The 27,939-nt window shown below is 37.5% G+C and overlaps 1 long non-coding RNA gene across 2 annotated transcripts; it reads right to left on the bottom strand.

Annotated features, from left to right (window-relative positions):
* Positions 1-27,844, bottom strand: LOC106016477 (uncharacterized). Of its 2 annotated transcripts, XR_001189229.5 has the most exons (6): positions 27,751-27,844; positions 22,664-22,752; positions 2,430-2,520; positions 792-860; positions 633-686; positions 1-199 (listed from the first exon to the last, which is right to left on the bottom strand). It is a non-coding gene; the product is annotated as an uncharacterized lncRNA (long non-coding RNA). The 2 variants fall into 2 exon arrangements; XR_001189228.5 differs by lacking the exon at positions 792-860.
* Between the last annotated feature and the right edge of the window lie 95 nt (positions 27,845-27,939).

Here is a 27,939-nt window from a genome sequence, read left to right on the forward strand (position 1 = left end):
AACATTAGGAGGTGCTTTTATCTACTAATTTTTGGGCAGCAACAGGAAAGTCTTGGGCTAAGTATTTCTTCCTGTATCAGGGTTCAATCTGCAAATTTTGTTTATCTTTAACACCCAGTGGACACAGATATTGACATCTTGGATCAAAAGGCAACTTTAGTAGATCTGCATAGGCATGGAGTGAATAAAGTTGCAAAACCTGATGACAGAAAAGATGAAATTTGATGTTTTTAATATCCATTTACATTTATAACATCTAACATATAAAAGGGACCAAAAACACCCCATAAATCTTCAAAGCCGACAGCATAATTGAAAAGGAAAATAGTCCAGTCATCTAAAGATATTCTGCAACTATAATTGCTTGAATCATGCTTAAGTTAAGTTTTATTTCTTTAAGGACTGTATGCTACTTGCATTTCTACTTCTGCTAAAGGCAGGAGTTTCTGGCCTTATCTAACTGTCCACTACGGTTTCAGTTAGCAAAATTAAAGCTGACCATACCAGTACAAGTATTTAATTTTTATAGCTCAACCCGAGCTTCTAATTAATTATATAAACCCTAGGAAATGGTGTAATCCTAAGCTTCCTAACAATTTGAACAGACATGACATAACACAACGAAATATTACCTTGTGTAACCTGTATGGAAGCATTCCAAAGGTCTGCTTTCTTTAGGTCATATCCTTTTTTAAAAAAAAGGAAAAAGCTTGATATGCATCAGCAAGCTTGCAGGTAATTGTTATGAGACAAGCAGTTAAAACAATAACTGTAAAATATTCTAATCATACCATGGATTATATAGAAGGTTGGGAGAGTACAATGGAGATCCAATGACAAACTGGTTCATGCAACTCCACCTAAAAGCATGACACACAACTAGAGAAGAATTTTCCACTTGTTGTCAAACAATTTCTTAGACTTTCATTGGCCCAATACAGAGCTCTAGAGATATAGTTCAGCTATCATTTAATTAGTTCTTCACATCTGGACCTTTCTTCTATTCTTACTCTACAGAGCTCTAATCAATAAAGTCAACCAAGAAAATCAAACTCTAGTCTAAAAGAGATGTTGAAAGCTTCCTATAGAAAGCAGCTCTTTGACATTTTCCAGGGTGATCTAGATGATCCAGAAGGCACAAAATAACAACTTAAAGCTATTTGACTATACTTGCTCAAAAACAGAAATATAGACTTGAGATGACAAAGAATTTCCTTTCCATTTCCATAGAATTAGATACAAAAATATCCCCTCCTCAAAATGCAGTAATATTTAGTTATTCGGAATATATTTCACTGTATTAACAAGAATCTCTACTTTAGACTTAATTTTCATTCAATTCCATCCTCTCCCAAACAAACATCACGCACTACCAAAACTGTGATCATCAATAGACTTGAGCCATGGAAGAGCCCCTTAGTAAGTTCTCACATTCAATAGAACTTATTAATGAATCTGTACACAGTGACCTCAGAACTCAGCCTTGTATTAAATACATCCAGCTTGTAAGATGCAAAGTCAATACATTTACAGGCTGTTCAAAGTGTGCAGTTAATCCACTCCTCAAAAGATTCTCAGACAATATTGCAGAATGGAAACATCAAAATATTAGTGCCTTCTGGCAACATAGTTCTCTTTTTTTTTTTTTAATTCCACTAAAAATCACAAGTCACTGGGCTAAACAAGCACAATGGATAATACAGCTCAAAAGAATTTCTTTTTTGCACACAGATGAATGACATACAGAATCACAGAAAACAGGATTGAAAGAGACTTGAGCATTTTGATTGTGGTGCACCCAGCTTTCCTTTCAGGCACAGTAAACTTTCACATAAATAATGAATATCTAATAGGTTCCTGAAGGTCTCCCGTAGAAGCTTCACAACCCAGCATTCATTCCAATACCTCACTACTCCTGGCATTAGGAAAAGCTTTGTAATGAAGGTTAACCAAGAGCTCCCCTCCTACTGTTTTAGCCCCTTAGACCTAATAAACACCAAGTAATTAATAATTTATTTCTTCAAAACTTCTGCATAAGTGTGGAGGTTGATTGCATCTCCCCTCCGCATTTTCTTCACTCAAACACAGTCTCCTTTATCTTTCAAAGGTCACATTTTATTTTTTATGCTGTATTCTAAACATTTTTTCCCAAAATTCACTGCTCAAAGCAAATCACAGTGGTTCAGATGAAACTAAGAGTCATGGATGGAGTGGATTACTTTACATCTGCTACAAAGGATACACCAACTTAACCATCCCCATTTGTATTTTATTTTTTAGAAGAAAAAAAAAAAAGTCACATTGACCACCATTTGTATCCACCAGAAGCCTTAGCAACATTTTTAAACAATTTTTTTCCCCTAAAGAATAACTATAAATAACTATCCCTGTTATCTATGTCAGGCAAGAAGAGCTTATAAAACACTTACCTCTTTCAGTATTTGCTTTTTGAGGCATCCCCACTCTCATCCTCCTCTTGTCCTCTTCTGCAACTCCTGAGTGTCAACAGAATGACTGCCCCTGAAATGATAAAGCAAAAACAGAAAACACTTTTATTCTCATTCACATATCCCTACTTTTAATCAACATGCTGCTTACAGCACCCTGTAATCTTGCCCACACTTTGTCGGTTCATTTTACAGCTTTAAGCTCCTCAAGGCAAAGCAGCGGAGTATCTTGTTTTCTTACAATCATGTACTATGGCTCCTATAGTGGCTTGACCACTAATTGAAGCTGTAGCTTCCTGTTGTCATGGAAGTAATGTAGTACAATCCGTCTACATCCAAGTTGCTTTCATTTGCTACACATGGTACAAACACAACTATTGCAAGTTGTAAGCCCATACAGAAGCTAGTTCCTATGAATTTGAAACAAATGCTTTGGAGCACAATTTTATAAGGAATCAGCAATTTCTTGTTAATTAAGTAAACTGAAGCAGAAATAGAGAATATGTATTGCACTTTAAAAAAAATCTGCACTGCACCAGCAACACTTCTTCCATGCACAAATCATTTCTATCTAGCACAGATCAAATACATTTTATCCGCTACACTAATAGAATGACTTCACTCTCCTCTTATGCCCTAATCTAAATATTTAAGTGACTATTTGGTTAAGTGTATTTTTATCCTTTATCAGAATAATACATGGAGGGGAAAAAAAAAGACCGCCTACTTAGATTTTTATTTTTTTGGAGACCCAAACCCCCTCCATTTCCTAGTAAGCTTGTTGCATCATGTAGAACTACCCTCCCGTAAATGAGGCCTCAAGCTTGACTCATCATCTTGGCAATGTTTTCAGGTGCAGAAAGAGAGTCTTGCAATTCAAATCTGAGCTCAAAGCCTTAGAAGAACATTTCCTGCATGTTTGTTGTTTTTTTTTTCTCTGTCAGTCCATGCTTTTGACAAACATACATTCTGATTTATTTGTTAGCACTCCCAAGGTGATAAGCAAAATGGTAGAAAGTTATCACACATAATTAGTACAAATATTTTGCCTAAAGCATAAAAGAAAAATCTGCAAAATTTGTCACTCATACCACACCTTAGAGCTTGTGACAACAATGAATTAGATTTAGACTTGCTTTGTAAAAAACAAGTTGTGGGATGACAAAAAATACTCAGCATTATCATCTATATAGCTCATAATAATAACAACACTACGATATAGTGATGTGATTTCTTTTTTCGAGCCGTAAATTAAACACTACTCCAGCCTTTGAAAAGTCAAAAGCACCTTCTATTGACACAGCTAGAGAATACAGTATCTTTCACTTCATAGCAGCACTTAGTAAAGCTTTTCAGTGTAGGTGAATAATTATGCATGTGGATCTCTCCTCCAAGAATCTCAGGCAAATCAAATGTCTGTTTCTCAGCCCATTCTGAAATCAGCATTTTAGCCAGCTTGAATAGGTAAAATAAGCTCCAGAGGTTTAGTGGTTTGCCCAAGATCACGCAGAGCTGATGGCAGCACTGGCGCATACTCAGTGTTCTTGGAGTACTTGTACCCTCCTGTTCTAACCACAGGACCACACACCCATATCACCCCATAAACCTGCTGCAGTCAGAAAACACGATTTTAATAAAAACATTTTCAGAATAAGCTCATGTGTCCCCATTTGAAGAATAAATACCACAGCCCAGAACAGCTGCAGAACTCCATTAAATTTTTTGCTGTCAGATTAAGAGTTGTGACTACAATTTTTAGGCTCTTTGCATTATTGCTAAAGATGAAATAACTGGAAATCAATTTTTCCATTCAGATATTTAACTACCTACTACATTTGAACATGCAGGCAATAATGGAGACACCAGAGCAAATGAGCTGCTGGGGGTGGTGGGGATGCAGAACTATTTTACCCGAGTTACTTCATACAGCTTTGATTTCAGTGTTTCTGCTCCAGCATTTTTGAATTTATTTTGCCTTTCACTTACATGGGTGTTTCACAATCAGCAGTGGAATAAAAAACTACAAAGTTTTATTTTTAAATTAGAACTTATTTTAAAATCAAATACACGTGCAGGGAATAGTCAGAATACTGACAGTATCCTCTATTTAAGATCTTAGGCTAGGTTCTTTTTTTTTTTTTTTTTTTTGTGAACAGAGTGGAAACAGTATTTCTTCATAGAATACTTGAGTTAGGATTTCACTGAAAGGATAGAGGCCATCAGAGGCCCTGAAATCTTATTACATATGCCTTCATGAAATTGCAAAATATTATGTTTTTAGTAATCTTTAGGGTCATTCTTTCCCCTGTCTAAAGGCCTAAACTAGGCATCATTTAAATCCTACTTAAGACATTAAAACAGTATTTAAGTTGGATTTTAGCGACCAATAGGACTTATGTGGGTCTTTTAAACCAGAAATTTAATCTCTAGTTCCCAGCAGCATATCAGAACAAGCCCACCACATTTTTTCTACACTTTCCCTCTGAGTACAGAAATATAAAATGTACAGGGAGTGAAAGCAACTGTTATTTCCACAGCTATTACTTCACTGTCCAGACAACTAGTTTATCTGGTTATTTCCAGTCTGTTCCAACACATTCATCAAATAAAGGAAAGAAAGCCATAAAACATAAGAAACCCAGCCTCAAACTGCAGCACCCTAGCAGGGCATTTTCTTAATGGAAGATGTAATATCAACAATTAAGGAAAACAAATAATTAAACCTCTAATATAATCTGTACTCTTAAAAATTGGCTTCATGTGCAAAGAAAGGTGGGAGCACTCTTGACAGTATGGTTGTCACATTTGTTCACCCAGGCCGTCTGCTTCTGGTATCTATGAATTATTTTCTGTAAAGTAAAGGTTACCAGGGACCAACAAGAACCTTACTGGGCCAGGTTTGTACACAACCAGTAGTAAATGCACTCTATAATAAGTGTTTTAGTTAACTGAACAATGAAACGTGGTCATGAGTTTCTATCTTAACGTAATACTTAGCCGCCCTTCCTCGTCGTTTTGCTGTTTGTACATTAGAAAACAAAGAGCAAAACAGATAGAAATTACATGCAAGTTGTATGTGCTCAACAGTATGGGGAACAGGGAACCTAACTTTCACATAACGAATTGAGAATAAGTTTAGCTTGTGTATGTAAAGCAATCTGTTCTTGGATATTCTTGCACCAGCCGAGGGTCAGCTTTGTTTATAACATGACCACCCACCCTCGCTACAGGCTAAATCTTACATAAACAAACCCAGACAGTAGGATTAAAGGATAAACATAACTAATGCTTAAATCCAGAGTTTATGATGAATGAAGAAGAGCCAGAGCACAAAACACCACAGTAAAACAAAACAGCAAAAAAAGCACCATGCACATACCTTTACTTCCCAGCCTGTCCAAAACATGTTTTGTTTTAAAAACTGACCTAAGTTTAATTCAGCTGATTTCTTAACTTGCATTAGTTTTTTTTCCCTTATTAGGATCACATTATCAAAATAAAGCTATAGAGAGAAATATTGCTAATAGTAAATGAACACCTATGAGAACCTGCAACTCTACAGCTTCTTCATTCAAGACCGTGCAAGGAAAATCATTCTGATATTTGATGAGAACAGTGAAATGACCACTGTCACTGCAAGGCACACGGCAAATGTAGGCTTCCCTCCCCCCCCCCCCCCAATTCAAATATAGAAGATATTTCAGATTGTATTGCAGCATTCAGTTTAGGAAAAAACACCTTACCAAGTAGGAATACTAAACAAAGTCAAAACAGTGAAACCTAGAAAAGTATGAAAAAGAAGAAGAGTATGATGTGAGCAACACAATTTTGATTACTTCCAAACTATTATGGTTGGTGTTGTCATGAAAAAGGATATTAAAGAACACGTTACATCTTGCCTTCAGAAATTAAATAACCTAAATCAGAGTCATTCAGGATTTTAAAAAGATTTCAGTATTTTTATAAAAATTATTAACATATCCGAGTACAAATGACAGACAACATTTGTAGTGACAGAATTACATTTGACCATCATGTTAATTATCTTATTATCAAATGTTTGTTTGCTTATGTTGATGAAAATCACTTTTGTCACTGCAAAATCTACTTTCAAGTTCCCACTTCTCAAAGTAGTGTGAACTGCTCCAAGACAGCACTTAAGTCACAGAACTGCCAAGTTTCACAAGAAAAATCATGTAATTCTTTATCCACTTTCCAAAATAAAGGATGGGGTACAACTTTGTCAATTATCAATTTATGGAGCTCATTTTCTCTTAGACTGACAAACACCAGGAAGCATAATATGAATGTCTACACAGATATAATTTAGTATTTGAGAAAATAGTACGGAAAAATAGTTTTGTTTTACAAAACTAACTAGCCTATTTGTGACTTCCATGGTAAAAGATGGTGAATCAACCTCATCAAAAAAAACAAAAAAAAAAACATACAACACACATACTGGAGAGTGGATTAAAAACTTCCCATGACATTTTGGGAAAAAGTCAAAGCCCCAGCATGAGGAAGAGGTCCTGGTTCTAAGAGCTCTGTGACAACTTCTGAAAGTTTGGAAAAAAAGATCTGCACATTCAAATTTTTTCTACTTTCCCTTCCAGGGTAAGTATTGAACTAAAGCAATTTTTAACTGACTAAAAAGTCAGTGCCTATTTCAGATATGATGTATTAAATCTGGAAAAGCATTTTTAATAAATTAACAGAAAAGAAAAAAGAATGCAGTAATAGGATAGTGCCTCTGCATTTGCCTGTCTGAAGTCAATTTAAAGTGTTGCATATGCAGGCTGAGATTAGGCTTTTTTTCCTCCCTGAAATTCCTTTTGATATTGATTTTCGCGCAAAGAAATTGGGAGCAGGGTTTTTTCATAACTCTTCTGAACACACTGACGTTCAGAATGCATTAGCATGTCAGAAAGATTTAGTGATGAGGAGTTCCTTCAGAAAAACTATGACCTAAATAAAGTGATAGTGAGGACTGTAGCCAACTGATAGGTGTAGTTGTAGTCACTTACACAGCAGTGTTCACTTATACATTTCAGGTGTCTAGGGCCACATCAGAAACCTGGTATGTTTTTATTATTAAGTTCAGCTTTCTCAGTAGTCAGGGGTGTAAAATGCTTGCTTTCTTTTCTACACTAGTGACCCTTTAATAGCCACATACAGATACTAAGTGTGGGAGCAGGAAGAAAAGAGCAATAAATAATTTTAATTAAATTCATTTAGTCACAAGTGTGAAATTATGTCAGTATTCAATTTCTCACAGACAACTCTCATATGTATGAAAAATCCCAGAACTGAGAAGAAGCTAAAACATTTACTTTCCCTCTTCTAATTTTCTTTCCCTTTAACAACCTTTCAGACAAGGTCTCCCCACACTTACACAAGAGCTATCTGGATCTGCTTTCCTTCAAACAAGTTTCTACTGGCAAAGCTTTCACAGGTGAGCAACTTCTTCAAGGCCTGCAAGGAGTTGGAAGCCTTTCTGAACGGCCTTATGACTCCATAGAGGCCTTGTATTGTATCACAGGTGTAGCCTCCATTGTGTGCAAAAATAAGTTTCCTATTACTGTATCCATAAACAACACCATTAAAAAAAAAAAAGTCAACATTCTTTGCAAAAAGATTGAGACATTTGCAACCACCCCTGTTAATGTTTGGCTTGCACACAGTAACCAGTTCAAATGCAAAATTAACATTGGCATATTGCTGGAACCAGCGAGCTTTCAGCATACTGACATCTTATGAGAAATGCAGAGCAATTTAAGTATGAGATCAAACCAAACAATTATTCCAAAGAGAAATGAATCACCAAAAACCTCAAAGTAGGAAGAAAATTAGAGCAACACTTTTTCATAAGAGCAAGTAATTGAGGGAAGTTTTAATAATGTTGCCAACTTCTACAGCAAGAAATGCTAATACCTACTAAAAGAGCACACTCTTGATAAATAGCTATGTTGATGCAGCAAAGATATTTGCCAAAAGACAAAAGTGATCTGAAAAAAGAGGATGAATGTGACTGCCAAGAAAAATGAGATATACTATTGAAAACTAACCAAGTTTAAAGTGTTTTTTTTTTTTTTTTTTTTTTTTCCTTAAGTACAGATGGAGGCATACAAGTTTGTTTCCTAACAAAAAGCTGGCTAATTAAAAAAATTACCTAAGTCCAATAGAAGTTACAGGTAATGACAGGAAATTGTAGCTGGTCATTCATGCCATAACAGAAACGCACATTAAAACTGTCAGCCCAAAACAATGACTATCCACCTTATTGAAATATCCTGCAACAAAGGCTATGAAATACCACATGTAGACATCCTTACTGGTGCCAATATTGTATGATACCATCTACAGACCAAGGAGGTTGCATGCTACATTTTCACTGACTGCTTGATTGAATGCATGCTCTGGAGTAAAAGGCACAAGGTTTCTCATCCCAACAGCAGGGCTCCTCTGCTAGCACTGCAGAGAATGAAAGGTAAAAGAACTGCTCCCACACTCTGTCGTTCTGTGCTGATTGTAAAGCAGTTTTCCTGCTTGCTCAAAGTTTCTACAGCTCTCAGCTATGCTATTTACACCATGTCAGCTGTGAAGTAATCGCTGCCTCAAAGGAATCAGAAAGGTTAGTAACCCATTTCACATCAAGTACTGAGCAACCAATGCAAACAGGATCATGTCAAGGCTTCTCTGCGGCTGGAGCAAGCCTCGGTGAGAACAAGGGACTGGGACCAGCTGCTCTTCTGGCAGGAACAGGAAGAGGAAAGGGAATTGAGAACAACATTGAGCAAAACAAATTGTTACCCAGATGGCAAGTGTTGGGCAGCAAGCATTACTTTTGGGGTGGCTCTGCCTCCAGATGGGTCATTTTAAGAAAGGCACTGGGTAACTTAAGAATGCATTAACATCAGCATCAAAGGATTTTACAACACTTTTTATCATATGCCTGCCAACTGCTAGACAATGTACCTTAAAAATTTTTCCTTCACTGTGTCAAAAATAGAAAAAGCAAAACATAACCCACAAACCATACTATTTTTAAATAGTACTAACATTACTTACTATATTAGTGTGACCTTGCCCAGTGGTCAGTATATAATGACTGCAAAGTAACGTAACGGAAGTAAACAAAAGCTATGCACAAAGCAAGACTTAACTACAGTGACTAAAACCACTAAGCTGCATAACTAAAATGTTGACAAGAAACTGCATTCCACTAACAAGTCTCCCCCCCCCCCCCCATCACTCTTCTTCAGGAAGAAAGATTTCTTCTAATCAAAGAGCTTTCAGTAGTAAGTCTCTGACTGTCATGGTACGCTAAGGCTTTTTATATTTATTTCATGATGTCAGTAGCATTCCAACATACACATGAAATGCAATAAATGGTAAGCATCTCTTCACAAAACACACAAACTAATCATTGTTCCTGCAGTTGTTTTACTGCCAAAAAAAAAAACAAACACACACAAATAAAAACAAACAACACATTTTCAAAGAGTATAAGTGAGTTAGATGATCATAGGGCTCCCTAATGAAGTTTACAGGGAAATTCCACATATGACATATCCTGTTATTCAAGAAGACAATTCCCACTTACAATTTTCAGTTTCAAGACTTAGATTCCTCCTCTCCTAATTAGCTTAAAAACTAGTATTTTGCAACATTGAAATGTTTACATATATTATCCAAAAGGCAACAGAACACAAGTGTTAAGTACAACAAATATACTTTTTTGTATACCCTAGATGAGTTTCACATCTCTTTCAAGCTTATTTTATTCCAGGTTCCCATATAAAGGCAGTCAGAGAAAAACTATAGGAAATCTGCTACCACCTCTAAGGCTAGCTCATTGAAAAGTTATTAATCAGCTGATGCAGAAACTCTGATCTTGCATAGTATGTGATTTTCAGTGCCTGGTTCAAAGGTACAGAATGCAGAAATTTCAAGTTCTCATTGCCAACAGCATGTGTGGTAGAGCCTCAGCCTTACCTGAAAAACCTCAGCAGCAGGAAGGACTCAAGTGAAGAGACCTAACCTAGCATCCACTGCATTTAAAAGGTTTCCATAGCTGCACCAGTCTTGGAATCAGATTTGCATTCCTTCACACATATATCAAATATATGTCAACCAAGTAAGCTGACTTCGTAAAGCAGAAAATTATACATACATACTTCAGCATAAGATGTTCCATACAATATTGTGGTTTGCCCAAAGGTATAGGCAAAGCCTTGCAAAATAACCTTGCTGCGTTACCAGACATGCTGCACTTACTGTAGGAATGGGTTACTGTCTCTGAAAAGTTTTAATAGCTTATACATGGTTATAAACAGAGAGCTGTGAGATGCACGAGACTTAGAAGTGAGAGCCCACTAACAAACTCTGAAATAGTATTTAGAGTAGAAAACATCACAGAATAACAAGATAAAATGGGTGCAGAGCAGATATAAAAATGGATGCTGTTAGCTACCAGAGCACACTAGTCCCTGCATAAACAAGAGAAAACAATAGGTGTAACTAATGAAGGTTGTTGTTAGTTACCAAAGGAACTACTCAGACATAGTACACCTCTGAGTATCACCACAAGAGTATGTTAGAATACTCTAGGAAATATTGGACAAATCAGGATTTACTCAGTTTTCAGCTGAGTACAATCTGTGTATATATGGTAGTCCCTGAACATGAAGGACAAAAAATAGTCCCAGCTCTGAAAAGAAACCAGTTCCAGCATACACAGGTGATGAATACAGTGAAACAATTCAGTCCCTATGTTTCACAGTAGTCTTTCACGTGGCTAGACTCCAATATTGCAGACAACATTCACAGAGCAAATTTCATGACGCTATCTAAACTGCTCATGGAGAAAGTGCTAATTGACACAGCCCAAATGTGCATCTATACCACGGCACTTTGTCCCAAGACGAGTGTTTTACATGCACCGAAGGATGGTGCCAGCATTTAGTATTACAATCTTAGCACAAACTAGTGAAAATGCTAATCTTCTCTGATAGAGTACAGAAACTGTCAAGTTTCCAAAATCATACAAAATTGCTGTTGCTGTCCATTTATCTTTTGAGGCCAGAACGCATCATTTCTCATATTATTCCCAAAAGGTATTATCCTTGGCACATGACCATACTAGATTGGAAGTTTCCCAACATACTAGATTGTATCATCACAATTTGTCATTGAGCAATAATTGTCTGCATACAAATATCTGGATAGACTCCAATAAAAACTGTAAACTGCTACACTACAAACATTTTAATCTTGCAGACTGATGCGGAATAGTCCTAGGCCTATCTTCAGTGCACACATTGCAGACAGTTTTCCTGCTAGCATGTCATATTTATCACTACTGTGTGTGTGTGTGGGGGGGGGGGGGGGGGGGGGAGGGCACAAAACACAGTTAGGAGCTCCTTATCTTACCTATACAGAATTGTTAGAAGAAAATATAACATGAAGACTAAATTTTCATTGTCTTACTCCTAAGTATTCTGCAAATCTACAGCTGTTAAATTTCTCCTAGTATTCTCTTCAGAAGAAGATTTTTCCAATCTGAATTTAAGAAGTTTTTCTTTACAGCTGTAATCTTTTCTGATCAGAATATATCAGTAGAAAAGTCTATTTTTAAGTCTGAAGACACTGAAGAAAATGAATTGGCTCAGTCATCTGACCAGACTTATTGGTAGAGCCCAAGATTGTAACTTCAGTGTCAAAGTATAAAAACGCTCACAGTAACATTTAGCTAATAATCTAGTTCAGATCATCTCAACATATTTCCATCTTGAATGTCAATCACGACAGATTATTATTTATGGAACATTAAAACAATTTAAAACTCCACAACCATATGATCATGAAGGAAAAACATTTTTAGATTATATAGAATTTTTACATTGATTGCTTTGCTTATAACGTATCTTAATGAGAAGATACAAAGATGTAAGACTGCTGTATGATTGGCTTCATTTGAAACCACGACAGCTGGTAATTTTTTTTACCTGTGACCTGAATGTTAGCTCACTGGGGAGACTTCTCTACAATGGCTTTTAAATGAGAACATCAGCTTCACAGGCACTAAGGAATAACAACACCAAAGATGAGTTGAGGTGTGTTCTGCTGCACCTGGAACTGAGTAATATTAATATAGACAAAATTTAATTTTGCAACCTAAATTCAGGGTGGCAAAATTCAGTGTCACACTACCAGCAGTATGAAGCAGAGCTTCACATGAACAGAAAATTGAAGAGATGTTGAAAAGAAGACTCCCAACAGAAATTGGTCAGAAAGAATAATAGTAGGAAGGTTGGTGGAAGCTCCATAGGGCAGGGAAGAAGGAAAAAGCGTCCTCTTCCTCTAGACTATTGTTTTGTGGGATTAAATCAAGATTAAACTAAGGGGGTGGGGGTAGTGAATGAAACTATTAAATGCTTTCCTGATATATTCACTTTCTTTTTTAAATAGCACTTAAGTATTTTTTTTTTTTATTCCTCAGATAAAAGTTAGGTTTCAGATTCTTTTTAATAGTCAAACTAATTGATAGTAATCACTTTAAGAATTCTTAAAATGTATCTTTGAATTGTGTTTTTTGGGTATGTTTTTTTTCCCCTTGTCATATTCATCACACATCAGCTCACATGGAAGCCCACAGCCTTCCAAAAAAGGAAGCAGGAACTCCGCAAAATCCACCCTCTTCGATCAAGAGCTTACTAATATGAAGTACGTGTTACCTTGTTCCCTAACACATACAAAAGCCACTTTCTTCTCCCAAGAAAAAGCAAAAGTTCCAAGCAATCAATATTCCACACTAGCATTCATTCACCCCTTGCTGCACCCTCTCCAAGCCATGCAAATACCCCTGGCAGTGCCAAACACCAAAATGGCTGCATGACAGATGGCACGTCTGGCAGTTTACATGTCCCTTAGAAAGGCAGGCAACATCTCACGAGGAACAACGTTTTGTGTTTGGGGAGTACTTTTTTTTTTTTTTATGGACTTCTTTTCATATAAAACCATATTTGTGTTTACTTTGGTAGAGTGAAGCATAAGCTCTAAAATGCTTGCTTCACACCCCCCACCCCCTTTATTTATTTATTTTTTTAAATGAAAAAAAGTACATGTCTCCAGAGGCAAAAAGCCAAAAAAAAAAAAAAAATGATTGCTAACTGTGCCACATTGTCATGCCTTCACATGCTTCTCAATATTTCACAGTTTAACTAGCAGTTCTCTAACCTGTATTTTACATTCAGGCTCTCCTGTGCCAAGTCAAAAGAAGAGGCAGTTACACAAACCCATCATTCAGTATTGAAAAAAAAAAAAAGCAGCATTTTTAGTATGGATCATTTGAAAAAATCTGAACTAATTCCTAAGCAGATGTGAAAATGAAGATACTTTTTTATGGGAGTGATGTGTTGGGAAGTCACAAGAACCACATATATTTAAGTACTTCATTTACTTAAAATCTAGACTCCTGAGTCACGTAGAGCAAACTTTATAAAATACTTTGCTCCTATTTCACAAGTTCACAAGTGAACAGTCACAGGAGCAATAAAAAAAAAAAAAAAAAAAAAAAAAGTAAAAAAGTGACTTTCTTACCACTTTAGCTTAAAGGGCAGCAGAGGTATTCTGAACAAAAATCTACACAGTAACACTCAATGTTTTGTCATGGTCAGATTCTGGAAGTGTTCCAGAATTCCCTTCACAATCTTTTTCTCCATTAATTTGCATTTCTTGCTTTAAAACAAACATCTTGCCCTGAAGAGAATCTAACAGCTTTCATGGTATAGCTTCAATATTTTGTTTGAGGGCAAATCATTTAAGAGAAGATAATCTCTTATGGTATCGCTTAATTTAGCTCTACCTAGCTAATCTAATTACCTAAACTGTTTCTAATGAAGATAGGCCCCTCCAAAGGGCAAAGTGTCCAGGCAAGGAGAATACTAAACATGGTAATTGCCCTACACTGTGGCACAGCAGGCCTCAAAGATTGGAAAGCTCCCAAAGCTGTCAGAAGACACTGCCTACCTGCTGACAAAATATGCCTTCATAATTAGATGAAGGGACTTGCCAGCCAGCTGATGGCAGGTGAGACTGTACTGTGTGACCCTCTGAGATAATCTTAGGGACAGTATGAGGTGCCCAGAGATGGTCATGCACAGGTTAGTGCAAAAAACGTGATCTTGCTAAAATGCTACAGCTAGGAAGTCCCCTACAGATACCTAAAACTTGTAACTCCCCCACCAAGGGCTATGCATTCGTAATCTTACTGTAATGGGTTCTTATTACTCATACTGTCATTATGAAAGGAATTTAATGAGTGACAGGACACCCCCTACCCAAAAAGTTTTACCCCAGGAGGGAAATGGGAAGGGAGACAAACAACGAAAGGCCATTCTCTAGCTACCTACAGTTCACAGGACAAACTATCAGCTACCATTACAGCAAACCTGTATTTGTAAACAATTAGGAAGAATCAAATAAGAAAGCAGCTATCTTAAATGTTATGAGGAAATTATAATCTGCTTGCTGTGCTGGAAATTTCCTTTTCTATGTGTTAAGGCTATTGGAAGTGTCCTCTGTTGATACACTGAAACAAATACAAGGAAGCATCATGCTGAATGAGGCAAAGCAAGAATAAAGCTAACATATTCCTCAAAAAGAGGCACTTTGCATGAAGCCTTAGACTGAAGTCTTCTTGTGGGTTCACAGGCATCATGTCATGATTTCACCAACAGAATCATCTTCTGGCATTGTCAGTGTCTTTGTAAGTGCTCATTAAGTAGGCTTTATCAATGGATTAAAAAAGAGTTCAGCTGCCAAGAAGAGCAAAATAAATTTCAGATCAAAGTATAATCAAAAGGTATAGGAGGTGACTAAGTACCTTCTGTCAGCATGTTGTTCTATGACACAGAAGTGGTATGCATATAAAAAACAAAGTGCAGAAGATACACTTCTCCCATTTTTCTTTTTTCTTTCAAGTAATATGATCGGCTAGTGTCAGAATTGAGCACGTGCCAGACAAATTAAACCAGCCGGGGGCTAATCCGAGAAACAGGCCAAGTTTTGCAGAAATTTCTTTAAAAGAAAAATACATTCATGAATTGGCATTCTTTGTCTCATTAAATAGTGATGCGGACTTTTTTTTTTTTTTTTTAAAAAAAAAAGTTTCCTGGTTTTGGCTTGTGCTGAATGAATTGCTATTCCACTCTAAGTCAGTCATTTTCATTACTACAAATAGCCAAGTTGTTCTTCTGTATTTAAACCAGCAAAAGAAGAGCATTTTGCTCTTTTTCCAAAATAAATAACATGAAAAAATCAGTGCAGAATTTCAGAAGATGATATCAATCAACACATGAACAGTTGACAAAAAAGAGTCCTGGAGTTGCACGAAGCTTTTAATTCATCTTATCTCAAAAAAAAATACTTTAGACAGTTATGAGTGTTTCTCATTTTGAGTGTGAATTTGGGTCTTGCCACAAGCATGAACTGTGTGCTCCTTCTCTTACATAAGAGCATCCACTTGCAAATAAATGTACAGGGAGATTTTTCCTATGGCATGATTCCCAACAATAATAGCCCTAACATTCCACATTGCACCATCAGCTCTCCAGGCTGGGCAGGACTCCAATGTGATTCCAGCTCTGAAAGACCTCACCCATTATCCTAGAGGGGTGCATACCACGAGTCTCCATTTGAAGCTCTGAACACATGTCGACCTTCAGCCCTGTCCCAAGCCAAGCTCCCGCCCTTGTTTTCTAGGAGGAACAGGGCTTTGATGGAAGTCCTGCTCAAAAGACCTTACTTCCCTAGTCCTAAACCTACAATGAAATACAGAATGGTGAGTCTAACTCCACAAATACACTGAGCAGCAGACCTGATCAAAGCTCAGCCCTCATCCTAACTTCTCTGGCTGAGCAGAGGAATATCAGCTCTGAAGAATCTCAGATCCCTACCCTCCCAGAAGTGTCGAATTCCTGACTTCATTACAGTTTGCTCTTGTGTCTGCTTGACTGCACACATTAGCATACATACCCAGAGGCAACAATTCAATGCAACTACATTGGTTTTGTTAACACTTTCCAGGAGTACAGCCTAATTGTTGATCTGGATGTGCAACCTACCTGCATTACAAGTCAGCATAAGACATGAAGCGTGCATCAGCTCCTCCTTTCCCATTCTGCTTCACAAGCACAGACAGCTGGGTCCTGACCCCAACAGCCTTGGCATACTCTGAGCAGAAATATTTTGAAGAACAAACAGACCAGATTCTAAAGCATGTCATAGCATATATCTAAAGATAAGTCTAGACTCAAGCAATAGTAATAAAAACTTATAAGCTTTACCCAAAAATCACACTTGAAATAGATGCTCAAACAAGAAAACTAAGTCATGACAAAATTTTAAACTCCAAATGACAACCTACAAAAAAAGTGAAAACAGCAATAACAGATCATACTTTAAAATAAAATTCTTTGTTTCTCCAAGATTTTTTAGCCTAAGCTCTTGGCTATCCAGTTCCTTTTACAAGGATTTTTTTGAATCTATTACCCTCTGTCCTTTTGTGCAAGATGAATCTCTTCTTCTCCACCTCCCTCCTCATCTTGACAAAAAAAGCTTCAAAGTTAATGTCTCATTTTGTTGGTGTTCTTGTTACCTGATTTGTTAAGAACATAGTTTGATGATATAGAACCCTTCACTGGATGTGGTTGTGGTGACCACACCTCCATCTCTATTCCTGTCTCCCACATCCTCCCGCATTACCTAAAGTTAAATGCCTGACCCATTCCCCTTCCAATGTACTAAGGTACAATGTGCATAATGTAATGATACATCTGTGGCTGTCTGGTGAAGAGATGTTTAAAACATTTTCATGGACTGCTACAGTACTTTATGTTACAAAGGGTGAGCAGCAGTCATTCTAGAAACTTGCCATCGTGCCCCCAATATTAAGGTCATCTTCAGTTCTACACCAAGATCGTGAAGTCGTAATAATAGAGTACACACACTACCTTTTCTTAATTTTCTACTGGTATTAGAAGCTCTTGGTATCAGTCAGAAGCAAACATAGTTTCTTCAAGGTGCTTGAAAGAAGTTTCTACACAAGGATAAGTTTGTGTCAAAAAAAAAATAAAAACAACACACCTGGAGTTTGCATGGGAATATAAAATTGGAAAACTTTGTCTAGTTAGAGAAGCTGTCAGGATTCAGTTCCATATGCTTATGAGACTGCTGTTTCTTAATAGTTTCACTTTCTGCTTTTGTTAGAAGACAGTAAAGAGAATGGAGACAGTAGGAGGCATTCCATTGTTTTAAGACAGAAAGCAATCATAGAAGAGTTGAAGACCCTTTTACAAATACTGGCAAAGACTGAACAGTATATTCCCATCAAAATACAAAGCCATAACAGGGAACATCAGGGGAAACTTTCTGCTCCAAGTGTGAAAATCTATGTAATTTTCAACTGAAACTAGTCAACTGAAAACTATGGCCTTCTGTGTTTAACCTGTCATTTACACTGGTTGATGTAATAACATGCAATGATTATCTCAGTGAGCTTTTTGATGGGGGAGAAAAAAAAAAAAAAAAAAAAAAAACACAACTTATTGTAGTTTTATTTCCAAGAAAAAGAAAATCAGAAATTGGTATTAAGTTTACTAATACACTTACTGGCAAACTTACAAGATTTACTCTATAATGAGCAGAAGAGCAACTTTTGACATAACCCCTCCCCAAAAAGTTCCTTAAAAAAAAAATTATTTTTCAAGATAGAATAAAACCATAAAAAAGAAATTAAGTTTTTCCAGATTTGCTGTTGTTCTACTTAAAGAGTTTTCCAATTTTTGCTAATCAGGTTTCCTAGAACTCCTGGCCCTGGTAACAGATATAGCAAGCCAAGTAATTTATATTTCTTAGGGTCTGTATTAATCTAAGATGATCCATGATATTTTTCACTTCATACTGATCAAGGCTACTGATCTTCTACAAAAGATCAAGATCTAAAAGTCGAGATTGCAATGTCAAAAAAGCAGCTTTCATATCCATAAATTAACTGCCACTCTTACAAATCAACTATCTACCCCATTCATAAGCACTTTAAACTGGTCCCTCCTCAGGCAGGGAGGATATTTTAAACTTCAAAGTTAATCCTCTCTTGATCTGGATTAATTGCTCTAAGAGCTTGTAAGTCTTTGAGTGCTCTTGGCCAGCTGTTACAACCTATCTGTTACCTTTATTTATTCCTTTAATTTAAAAAGGTATTCCTGTCATGAACTAACCCCTCCCCTACTAAAACACACATCATCGGCTGTAAGTTTTCCCTACCACATAGCAGCCTACGTTGTGGTTGCATGCTTTGCACGTGTATTGCTCAGCAACAAGTAGGTGTTTGCTTACAGTCATTAAGGGGGACACATCGCACCAGAGCTGCTGTAAACTGAGGTCTGTATATATGCGAACCAAGAATTATTAGAAGGAAAGAAGTCTAACTAACACAAAATAAATGCCAATCTCAAGAAGACTGTAAAGATCGTTGCCTGCTAGGATGTCCCTGAGCATTGCCCAGTGTTTTAATAGAGATTATGACTTCTCCCATCTCTGGCTTCTAATTGGTACAAGTAATTGAATCAAAAAAGCAGCATTAAAGCCCCCAGATGAAGTAAGAAAGAAAAAGATACTGTGGTTCTCTTCAGTCACACTCAAGTCCCTCCTGAGTAACAGAAGTCTCAACAACATCCAATGGAAGCCAACTTCTTGTTCAATACAGAACACACCATACTTTTCTCAAGCCCTTTTGAAAAAAATACTACCTAGAGGGTAGCAGAGGTGTCAGCAAGTTGTGCAACTGGCATAAACAGTTGCGGAGGAACTGCATTGTTACTTGATCACTACTGCTGTTAACACCTTGTGTGTGCTCAATAGCTACAAGCCAGCTGGCCAAAATATGACCAACAAAAGAATCAAACCAAGATCAGGAGCAGGACTCTGCTTCCTGTAGTCACTACCTTCTTTCAAAAACTATCCTAGTTATAAACCTTAAAACATACAGTGGGATGTCCAACTCTCTTAACTATATTAGGAGAGGCTTCTACAAAGGAGTAGCAGCACTTACATCACCATGTAAATGATATAACACTCCCTTAAAAATAAATAAACAATATCCATAAGAACAATTTCTAAGCATTTTCTTCCATTTATAACCTTGTGCATTTTTCGAGGTTGGCCAAAAACTGAAGAAATTTCATTGTTAGTTCACCTTCCTTTGCTTCGCTGGAGAACAGTATTTTATCTGCCTACCTCAGCATGCTATCACACCTTTGGCAGTTTGGCCCAGTTTTTCGTATCTTGGACACATATCTATTTTACAACATGAAGTGAATAAAAAAAGGTAAGGAAGCAGACGTGTCACTAATTGTTTCACAAAACCACTACCTGGAGACACTTCAATATGCTAGCAGATAGAGTTTGCTTGGACAAAATAAGTTTGCAAGAGAAGAAATTTCTGGTATTTGTATCCTTATACTAAAATCTACTGTCTATAATAGAGTCACGCCCTAATATGCTTCACATTCAAGAAAATAATGCATTAGCAGTAGCTAATGAAAGAGAGATTGCAATCTTTAATGACTCACCTACAGAATCACAGGATTTCTACATTGGAAGATACCTCAAGATCATTGAGTCCAACCTCTGACCTAACACTAACCAGCCCTCCACTAAACCATATCCCTAAGCTCTACATCTAAACGTCTTTTAAAGACCTCCAGGGATGGTGACTCCACCACTTCCCTGGGAAGACCATTCCAATGCCTCACAACCCTTTCTGTGAAGAAGTTCTTCCTAGTATCTAATCTAAACCTCCCCTGGTGCAACTTTAGCCCATTCCCCTTCATCCTGTAACCAGGCACGTGGGAGAACAGACCAACCCCCACCTCACTACAGCCTCCTTTAAGGTACCTGTAGGGTGCGATAAGGTCACCCTTGAGCCTCCTCTTCTCCAGGCTGAACAACCCCAGCTCCCTCAGCTGCTCCTCGTAAGGCTTGTTCTCCAGACCCCTCACCAGCTTGGTTGCCCTTCTCTGGACTCTCTTCGAGCACCTCCATGTCCTTGTAGTGAGGGGCCCAAAACTGAACACAGTACTCGAGGTGCGGCCTCACCAGAGCCAAGTACAGGGGGACAATCACTTCCCTAGCCCTGCTGGCCACACTGCTTCTTATACAAGCCAGGATGCTGTTGGCCTTCTTGGCTATCTGAGCACACTGCTGGCTCATATTCAGCCAACTATCAACCAATACTCCCAGGTCCTTCTCCACCAGGCAGCATAAAATTTCTCAGCAGAAACTCTCTCAAATTAGCCAGTCCATGTTCAACAAGGATTAAATGATCTGCTTTCAATACCAAGATTCAGTATAGATGTTTCTGCATTCATTTTTTAATAAATAATACACCTAATTTGTATTTGTATGCCACTCACATCTTCCACCATGAACTAAAAGGCAGATTAATTTTATTATCTAAAAACTACACTTGAAATCTAGGGTAGCAAATAGATTAAAGATAATAATAATGCTTCTATCAGAGTATTTCAGAAGCTTTGCAGGCACAAATAGTCATTTTTTGACCAACAGCCACTAACAATACAGAAGACCACAGTTCCCTCAGAGCCCTGTGGCCTTCTGAGCTGTCACGTGCCTTCGTAAAAAAAAAAAAAAAAAAAAAAAAAAAAGTCCTAGAATCTATTATGTTGTTTAAACAAATATCAGAAAGCATATCAACTTTTTGCTTAAGAAGTACTTACTAGGTATAACAACTTTAAATGAGAATTGTTTCACTTGAGAGAACTTCTAACTTCCAACTATCAAAATAAAAACCAAATGTACAAGGAAAAGACTGCAAATAATAGCTTATGAATCAATATTATTGGCAAGGAACATTTTAAACCAAAATACTTAGCTTCAATATAGATATAAAACAAAGCCAGCAGATTTTATTTAATAAAGAAATCCCAGATGCCTTAGTATGAAGTCACTTGTGATTATTCTTTAAAGACCATTACCTATGCACATATATTTACATCACCAGAAAGCCTTATAACTCAGATAGCTTTTTTGATCTTGCAAATGTCAAACTTCAGGGCTATTTGTTGTACCACCCTACAATTATAATTTATTTGAGGTTTTCATATTACCTATCAGTTATGCAACAGAATACCAATCATAATTATGTTCTCAGCAATATTATCTAGATACTGTGTTGCTCTAAGTCCCGCTTTCATTGTCTGTAAAACCACAATTCTTCCAAAAGATCTGTAACATCGTTTGCCAGCTTCTTTAACCGGAAAACAAATGTACCAGATTCAAGTATTTTCTTGCTTCCTACTTCCACTAAAGCCATGGAACATTGTTACAAAGTCTGCATGGCTTTAACTTAGTTAAGAAATTGACACTGCTTGAACTATAAAAATATAAAAGATTTCATGTTAAAATTCAAGCAGACAATTTTATTCTAAGAGAAGTCAGAAAAAAAGAGAACTTTATTTGTTTGGACTGTCAGTACTCTTATTTGGTCTGCAAGTAGGATTTCACATATTCCCATTTCAGAATACTTTAGCAATTCTGATTCAGCACTACACTGAATGTCAGTCCATAAATCAGAAGACACCATCCGAAAATAAGCCCAGTAGAGCAGAATCCCCCATGTTCCTGGAAGCACTGACACCCTGAGGACAGCCTTTCACTACAGAGTTACACTAGGCTCCTCCTATTTGACTGCTGCTCTTTCTCACCCAAAAAATTAAAATAAAATAAAAATCTTTCTTTCATATTTAAAATGACTGTAAGCTTAAGGCTAAACATTGTTGTTACTTAACCTCCCATATAATTTCCCCAACAAATTCACAAGGAGACAAATTTGCCCCACAATTCACTGTGAAAGAACCATGAAGGAGCTTTGATTTTTTTCCCTCCTGTACAAAAAAAAGAGCTGCATTTCCAGAAGTACCAGTGATAAACACAGGATCACAACTGATGATACAATAATTTAAACAAGTGGCTGCAATGTGATGATTAAGGCACAGGATTAAACTACCCTGGCAATTAATTCTGAAAGGTGCAGCTCCACGTCTCCTTCCTGGTAGAGAAGCCAGTTTAAGTCACCCTTGTGTCTCCCACACATTTTGCAATACAATATTCAACTGAAGTTCTCTACTCACCCCCTCCCAGAGCTGCATGGCCTGCACTTGCTTGCAAAGGTAATGCACTGCTACAGCTGTCAAGGTAGCTTCATTAAACAGGTCCAAAACTGATTGGGGAAAATGAAAAGCAATGCATTTGTGAGAATAGCTTCTGACTGGCTCTATCTCAAATTGAAAGACTGCAGTGTAAACATACCTTCAGATACTGACAGCAACAGTAATGCAAAATATCCATCCCATTTTTGCAAGCTTTTCACTATTGAAAATTCAGACAAAGCACTAAAGAAAAATAAGGAGCAACAACTTTATAAAAATGAACAACACAATGGATAACAGAAGTCTTCATATGGGAAAGTTTCCTCCCTCCAGCCTCAGAATTGACTGAAACCCATTGATCAACACTGACAGCTGTAAAGGAAAAGACCTCTGTTCGTGTCCTGTGATCCAGAACCTACACTGTCTTCTGTAGGTGATGTGCTCAATTCTTTAATCCATTCACTGAGCACTTCTCTTATTCTCCCAGGAATTATTTGTAAACCAAAAAGAATGTTGGAGTTAAAGAGTCAATAGATTACATGGACACAAAAAGCTACATTTCAAAATGTGAGTTGGCTGTGATGTGATAAATTCAAGCACAGGGATTTCTGCAAAGACAGTCCAGACAATAGCTTTGGTAATTATTAATTGTGCCTTTCATGTGGAAGTGAACTCTGAAAACTAAACAGCAATTTAAATGTAAAAATTAAGTGTTCCACTATAGATAAGATCTTACTAGAGGGGGGGTTGGTTGATTCCTCACTATATTTTTTTTTCCTCTGTTTAACTGAGCCAGCCAAAATGCTCTTGGTGTTTCCACTATCAAGTATTATAAATACATACCACTCTGTTATCAGCACAGCAGTGCTCCCAGAACAAATCACACCACTAATCATCTTAGTTATGCCAGGAAATCTTCCCACTGTAGACAATTACAAAGAGCAGAAATCCTATTCAACTTCAAATGCATTTCATACGTGGTTGTCCTGTGCAGCACAGTATATACCTACCTGCAAAGCAGTGTCAAAGAAGATAGCGCTAAAACTACATCTGCATTAACACAGTACTCTGCCCAAAATAATTAGCCCTGCTGAAGCCATCTCCCTCTACAGGACATTCAGTAGGAAACACTTTCCAGAAAAGGGATGTAAGTAAGGGAATTAACAGGGTTTAAAACTCCTGCTATGAAATAGGTATCATTTACAGAGAAAGTCAGCAAGGATGAGAAAAGAAATAGTATTCTTTCTTGATACAGAATATTTCCTTTACAGTAAAGGGAGACTTAAATTACTACACGGAAGCTTTTAACAATAAGTCACTGCGGGCTTTTTGCCTTAATAAATTTATATTGGAATAATAGTATTAGCACTACAACTTCAAAAACAAACAAACAAACAACAACAACAGCCCACACATTTCTAAAGAATGTCCATGGAGATTTAACTTGGTCTGCTGACTGATCTCAAACTCTTAAGAAATATGCTGTTTCTCCAAAACAGCTCTCTAGCATTTAACAAGTAGTAGCTCTACAGGCTGTCAGTACCAGTCAAATAACAAAATCAGAAAGACTGCAGAAAGTCGTAAATAAACATAAATTCTAAGCGCTAAGTACACATACTAGCTTCTCAACATACCTTGCAAGCACCCTAACAATTCTTATATTCCGCTGTTGGCAGAATACCTAGTTATCTGTGTGACTGTTGTAACTTGCTCTGTAATTTTGTGCCAAAACAGAAACATGGTAATGACATTGAATAGGTAATTAGTAACTATTAAAACAGTATACAAACTAGGGCGTAGTCAAGGTGCTAGCATCTGTCTAAGCCACCTGGAGGGATTTGGCTTCCCAACAAAGCATCAAAGATGGTGGTGCCTCTGTAAGAGTTTTTTTTTTTTTTTTTTTTTTTTTTTTTAAATCACTCAGGCTATTAAAGGGTAAAACAAACTGAATTTCACATTAAATCCTGTTCAATAAGAAGTGCATACAGGGGAAATCTTATGGCTTTATTGCCCCTTCAAACAAAATAATAACAGGGTTAACAACACAACACAATTCATTACAGAAAGTTTTTCAAGTAAAATGGTTTTCAGGTTTTGTTTTGTTTTTAAACCCCATTTGAAATATGTTCCAGACCTCTCCAGTTTCAAGTGATATGGGAGGAGTGCATAAAGGTAGTATTGAGTGTCCCCTGTTGAATTCACAACTCTGCTTTCCTGGGAAGTAGCAGCCAGCCCAACCCAGCACCACTACCTTTTTTTTCCTCCCCACTCCCTGCTACCAGCCACTGCTGCAAGATGAAGGGCAGATTTCCACTTTATTCTTGCTCCTCAATAGCTAATGGTAACTTTGTTTGCTCCTCCCCTACAAGAAGGGAGAAGGAGGAAGGGATGTTAATCCTTTGTGAACATACTCAACATCTATATGATGTCAAAGCAATAATTGTCATGTTCTAAGAGAATTAGTATAGTATTGGTATTTCAGTAAACTTCTCCTTTGTGAGAGATTTTCCTCCCAAAATTCTTCCAATAAGGTTTGATACAAGACTTGACCAATGGTAAATTTTATCATGCTTGAAACAAACCTCAGGACGTAAACATAGCTCAAGAAGTAATACAGATACCAGTTATAAATCACAAAACCTAGACTTGAGTCACAAGCCTATCAGTGCATTTTTCCCACCATCATAACGCCTGCACTATATTTGAACAAGATTAAGCAAGCATGCAATTCACACCTTCCAAGTTGTAAATAGGTCTCTAAATCCAAAGGGTCTGAAAAAGTGAGTAGAGAGCTTTATATGGATGTACTACAAGGAGAGGTCAGCCCTTCAGAAAGCCGTGCTACTTCCAAAATCTAGCAGTAAGGCTATTGGTTACAAAACAAAGCTGCAACACCAACACAAAGAGGTCCCCAGATTCTAGCAACCACTGCAAATAGAAACATCAAGAACCCTAGCACATGTAGGAAACTGAAGAGGTGTAACAATCTAAGCAGGTAACTTCTCCAGAGATTAATACTTCATTTACACATTAATGAAATCCTGCAGAACTCTGAAGCAAGCTGGTTAACACATATTAACACATTGTGCTTTTTAAAAGCTGCTGTGCAGGAAATAGTAGTGCTAAAGCTTGTTTTGAAGTCATTAGAGCCCAGAAATTATTGGGAAATCCACCTGAACAATCACAGCTCTGTTAGACATCAGCTACTAGGTTTCCATGCTATGAATTAAGTCCCATGAACTATTTGTTTTTCCAGTCCATTATAGATTTTAACACAGCATGAGTAATAATTCTTAAGAGTATTGTTATAAATGAGGTCTCAACTCAATCTGAATTTTGTAATATTTATAAAACAAATATTTCTAAAAGGTATAAAAGGCAAGTAAACAGTACTGGGTGTGCGGGGAGTCTATGCTCCACCAACACGCACATATGAACATCAAACATTCTAAATATACAGAACATTGCTTTACATACTGAATCCGAGTATGCCTATACATACATACAATCAGAAAAGGTAACAAACAATCCTTTAAGTTCCATGACTTAACAGTCTCTATTTTCCATTCCTTTTTAACAATATGTCTGGCTTTAAGTTGTCAAGCAACTCGGTCTTCAGGCCTTATGTATCCCGTTCTTCCCAGATCGAAGAAAAGCACATCCATCTCCTTCTCAAGGCCAATGAAGCCTGGGTCAAAAGGCACGTTCAGGTCAACAGGGGGCGTAACAGCAAAAGCCTGCGATGGCTGTAGCAGCAGAGGGGCCGATAGCATAGCAGTCAGATCAGCAAAGGAGCCCGCAGCTCCCTCATAGTCTGGCAAGCCACACATTTGTGATTGTGGCTCCACATGTCTCTTTAAGGCCTCAGAGACTGCTCGCCAGGTGCCGAGCAATCCCACCGCAACCTTGTCGCTTTTAGTTGCAGAGTCCCACACCTTGACATCAGCTCAGTCCCATATTTCAGGATCATAAACTGTCCGATTGTTAATAATGAGAATAAGCTGTAAGGTTACCAGGACAGTCTTTGTTCCTAAGGACGTATGATTCCCCATAACGCGCAGCTGCTGACCAGCGAGTGGCAGTTGTGTGCACAGGTCTGCTTCTCTCAGCTTGAGCTCCAGCGCGCCTGCTTCCAGTGACTTTCAGCACGAGCCTCTCCGAGCAGTTTGCTGAGTTTGGCCGAACCTATCTTCATGAGGCAATCAAAGTGCCTGTTCCCGTCCTGGTCTCCGTTCTGCTAGCCTGTTCCTCTTCACTCCTTTTTCCTGCTTCTTTCATAACTTCATCACATCGTGTTGCCTTCCTTTTTTATCTTGAGGGCAGGCTCCCCTCTAATACCCTTCTCTCCACAGCAGTTCTTTTCAAAACAACTTTTCATTGGTCAAACAACTTCGCATATAACAACAGCAGCAAACACCCAGAAACATCCATGCCTTAACGGCTGGAGAACAAGAAACCATCTGGAGAACAAGAAACTGGAGACTGCATGGAGTCTCCTGAGTCACCCTTCTTTGTTCCCTCTAAACTCTTCTGTATTCCTGATGGACTCGTCGTTAAGAGTCTAATGTTATCTCAACCACGGGGCTTTCCAACCCCCACGGCCACATTCCCAAATCTCCCCCTTCTTTATTAATATCAACTATTTTCTTGACATTAATTACTACTCCATATATAACAATATCTAGTATAGATGGACCTGAAGAGCCTTATTGATTCATTAACAGTTAACAACAGCATGTCTGTGCTTGTACATAAGCTACATAATCTATAGCAGTAAGAAGGCTACTTTAATATAGCGAAATGAGATAGACTAACACAAGCATTACTGGTAGCTCTAGAATTCCTCCTCAGCTCCCCTATGATACCTTCATATCTTTTCAAGGGCAGGCAGAAAGAACTTTGAATGTTAAACAACCCTGAAAAGTTGAATATATTTACTTAAGATACCAAAAGTATCTAGTTATCAACTCATATTTAGGAAAAGTAAAAATCCTACCATTTCAAGCCTTTTCTATCTGCATTCTTTACCAACTAAATAAATTAAAAAAGCAGAAAACATCAGGCCTCACCTAAAACATAAGAGCTCTGTGAAATCCAATAAATATCTGTATTACTAGAGATCTGTAACACCAGAGATCAGCCACTGCATAGAAAAGACACGAGACTGAAGTTCCTGTGGCTTCCCACCTGCTTTGTATTGATAATCAGCTGTAATTAGCAGCTTCAGCTGTGTGAGCTCAGGAGGGGAGGGGGGGATG

This window comes from Anas platyrhynchos, chromosome 5 (assembly GCF_047663525.1).
Source record: "Anas platyrhynchos isolate ZD024472 breed Pekin duck chromosome 5, IASCAAS_PekinDuck_T2T, whole genome shotgun sequence".
In the NCBI taxonomy this organism is placed as follows: domain Eukaryota; kingdom Metazoa; phylum Chordata; class Aves; order Anseriformes; family Anatidae; genus Anas; species Anas platyrhynchos.